At 50.8% G+C, this 3908-nt stretch overlaps 1 pseudogene; it reads left to right on the top strand.

Annotated features, from left to right (window-relative positions):
* Positions 1-2830: 2830 nt before the first annotated feature.
* LOC140629732 (NHP2-like protein 1 pseudogene) lies at positions 2831-3908 on the top strand (annotated as a pseudogene).

A 3908-nucleotide genomic window follows, 5' to 3' on the forward strand; every position in this document is an offset into this window, starting at 1 on the left:
CTTCTGTCTCTCTTTATCTCTCTGTCTCTCTCTTTGTCTCTCTCTCTCTCCCTGTCTCTCTCCTTCTCTGTGTCTCTCTCTTTCTCTATCTCTGTCTCTCTTTGTCTCTGTCTTGCTTTCTCTGTCTCTCTCTATCTCTCTGTGTCTCTGTCTCTGTGCCTCTGTCTCTCTTTGTCTCTCTCTTTCTCTGTCTTTCTCTCTGTCTCTCTCTGTCTCTGTTACTCTCTCTCCTTCTCTCTGTCTCTCTCTCTGTCTCTGTCTCTCTCCCATGAATACATAAATAAAATCCAAAAAAATAAAAAACAGAAAACAAAAAACAAATCTCAAAAATCTCCTTCATAAATCCCTTCTATAATTTCTTTTTCCATTCCGTCAGTCTTAAGTGTTCTTTCTCTAAATAGCCAGGCTTTGGGACGCCCCTGTGCCTCAGCGTTTGAGCGTCTGGCTTCAGCTCAGGGCGTGATCCCAGACTCCTGGGACCGAGTCCCATATCAGGGTCCTCGCATAGAGCCTGCTTCCCTTGTCTCTGCCTGTCCCTGTGTCTCTCGTGAATAAGTAAATAAAATCTTAAAAAAAAAAAAAAAAAGCCAGAGTCATTTCAGGACAGATTCATTTTCTTTTTTATTTTATTTTATTTTATTTTATTTTATTTTATTTTATTTATGATAGTCACAGAGAGAGAGAGAGAGAGAGAGGCAGAGACACAGGCAGAGGGAGAAGCAGGCTCCATGCACCGGGAGCCTGATGTGGGATTCGATCCCAGGTCTCCAGGATCGTGCCCTGGGCCAAAGGCAGGCGCCAAACCACTGCGCCACCCAGGGATCCCCGATTCATTTTCTTTAACCACCACCACCACCACCCGTATTTTCATGCCTTGTATCTATTCTACATGTCTCCTACTATCTCACACACAGAGGTTGTTTTCCTTATCGTTAACCAGTAGTCTCGATTCCATGTGGCAGATTTTTTAAAATTGTACTTATTTTACACTTTTTGAGAGAGGAGAGAGAGAGAGAGAGAGAGAGAGAGAGAGAGAGAGAGAACTTTGTGAAGGGGGAAGAGAGGGAGGGAGGGAGACAGAGACAGAGACATAGGCAGAAGCAGGCTCCCCACAAGGAGCCAGATGTGGAAAGGGGTCCGGACTCGGATACCTCCCCCCCCGCCGCCCCAGAATTGGGCCCTGACCCAAAGGCCGATGCTCAACCCCTCAACCGCTGAGCCACCCAGGCGGCAGACTGTTAACTCCTAGAAACCTCAGTCTCTGGTGAAAAGTCAGTAGGAACCACGGGCACATTGTCTATCGTACCAGAAATCCTTAGATTGTCAAATGTATGAATACATGTGATAGTTTTTAGAAACACGTGTGTGTGTGTGTGTGTGTGTGTGTGTGTGTGTGTGTTTGTGTATGTATTGTTGGGCTGGCTGAGAGACAGGGGCACCCAAAATGGCGGACATCTCAAACTGGGTCAAAATGGCTGATCTTCCCGTCAAAGCATCCCTGACCACCACATCATCTCCAGTGAGTCAAAGCCTAGATGGGAAACCGAAACTTTCCATCCAGGAACCGCCCCCGCCCCCTCCCCATCGTCTGATACTATCCCCCCCCTACTCCCAGCCAATCACCTAAGGACACGGTGTTCCCTTGTCTAATTTGGCTAGGGACCCACCCGGATCCAGAGTCGGAACCAAGAAGGCTTCAAAACCCCCACAGTCCCCAACCCCGCGCGACTTCCCTGACTCTGGCCACCTCTCCGAGTCATGGAACCTCGCCCAGGAGCGCTCCCCATTAAAGCACTCTCCTACCTACTGCCTGGCTCTGCTGGTTTTTTATTTCTCCGCTGTTCATTTTGTAAAAACCTAACATGTAGGACACAATTTTTTTTTTAAGATTTAAGAGAGGGGGGGGGGGGGCAAAGACACAGAGGGAGAAGCAGGCTCCAGTGCAGGGAGCCTGACGTGGGACTCGATCCCGGGACTCCAGGATCACGCCCTGGGCTGAAGGCGGCACTAAAACGCTGAGCCACACGGGCTGCCCTGTATGATACAATTGTGAAGGAAGCACGAAACAGGGGATCCCTGGGTGGCTCAGCGGTCCTGCAGGGTGCCCGCTTCTCCCTCTGCCCGTGTGTGTGTGTGTGTGTGTGTGTGTGTGTGTGTGTGTGATGAATTGTGAATTAAAATTAAAAAAAAAAAAGAGGAAGGAAAAGAGAAACGAACAAACCAACCTGAAACACGTTTACTGACACACCCAGGTATCTGCAGGTTTCCTGAATCAGACAAAAGAGAAACACAAAAACTGAGGTGGGGGGAGGGGGGGGGGAAGGAAGAAAAGGGCAAGGGGTGGGGGAGGAAAACACAACACCACAAAACAAAAAAACCACCTTGGGTGTCTTACTGACTCACACTTTAGTATTTTACCTTTCTGTTGGAAAGACAGACGCCAGGTATCCGATGAACTGAACCCAATTTATCAATTAAGCTAGTTACACCTTCAAAGTTCCAGGTCACCAAAGATTTGGGAAGCTATTGTAAAAGTTTAACCTATAGACTTTTATTTATTTATTTATTTATTTATTTATGATAGTCGGGGGGGGGAGAGAGAGAGAGAGAGAGAGAGAGAGAGAGAGAGAGAGAGAAAGAGAGGCAGAGACATAGGCAGAGAGAGAAGCAGGCTCCATGCACCGGGAGCCCGACGTGGGACTCGATCCCGGGTCTCCAGGATCGCGCCCTGGGCCAAGGGCAGGCGCCAAACCGCTGCGCCACGCAGGGATTCCCCCCTTTTTTCTTTTTTTTCTTTTTCTTTTTTTTTAACCTGCTTGCTCGTCACAAGGAAAAGTACACGAGACGGACAAAATCGATCATTTGAAGTAGTTTCCGTGGACAAATCCTCAGAGGCACAACTCCACTAATCCGTTGAGTTCACAGCAAAGTTGAGTACGCCCGTCCCTCGGGGCCTGGACCCTCCGGCATGGGCATGGCATCCGGGTGGGTCCCGGTGGAACAAGGGGATAAGTAGTTCTCCTTTTCTTTTCTGTGCCTGTGGGTCTAAGAAGACACCACACGTGTCTTGTTTCTTTGTAATGAGGTGGCGGAAGGGTCTATCTCGATCACCACCATTCCAGGCCCACAAACTGTGACGGGAGCACAGCACATCCCACCGCCCACCCCAACGGCGGCGGAGGCGGGGGCGCGTGGGGACAAAACCGGTTATCCGTATGAAGTGTGACGGTGATAGGTAGCTCCCAGGACACGTCTTTTTACAGGAAACCCACAGGGACCGCGGATACGCAGAGATGACTGAGGCTGATGTGAATCCGAAGGCCTACCCCCTGGCAGATGCCCACCTCCCCAAGAAACTCCTGGACGCGTGTTCAGCAGTCCCGTAACTACAAGCAGCTTCGGAAAGGAGCCCACGAAGCCGCCAAAACCCTCTGTGGAGAGGCATCTCTGAGTTCATCCTGATGGCTGGCTGCAGACGCCGAGCCCCTGGAGATCATCCCGCACCGTCCGCCGCCCGCCTGCCTGCCTGCCGCGTGAAGAGAAGAACGTGCCCTACGTGTTCGTGCGCTCCAAGCAGGCCCTCGGGCGGGCCTGCGGGGTGTCCGGGCCTGTCCTCGCCTGTCCCGTCACCATCCAAGGAGGCTCGCAGCCAAAGCCGCAGATCCAGTCCATTCAGCAGTCCATCGAAAGGCTCTTCGTGGAAACCGCTGGCCTCTGTCCCACCCCTCACGGAGCCCAGCCCTCCCCCCTGGGGTTGTGTCTACCGTCTGCGTTCGCATGTAGTTTCTCCAGCTGCCTTCTCTCGTTCTTTTTTTTTTTTTTTTAAATTTTTATTTATTTATGATAGTCACAGAGAGAGAGAGAGGCAGAGACACAGGCAGAGGGAGAAGCAGGCTCCCCGCAGGGAA

The sequence above is a fragment of the Canis lupus genome, unplaced genomic scaffold, assembly GCF_048164855.1.
Source record: "Canis lupus baileyi unplaced genomic scaffold, mCanLup2.hap1 Scaffold_108, whole genome shotgun sequence".
Classification (NCBI taxonomy): Eukaryota; Metazoa; Chordata; class Mammalia; order Carnivora; family Canidae; genus Canis; species Canis lupus.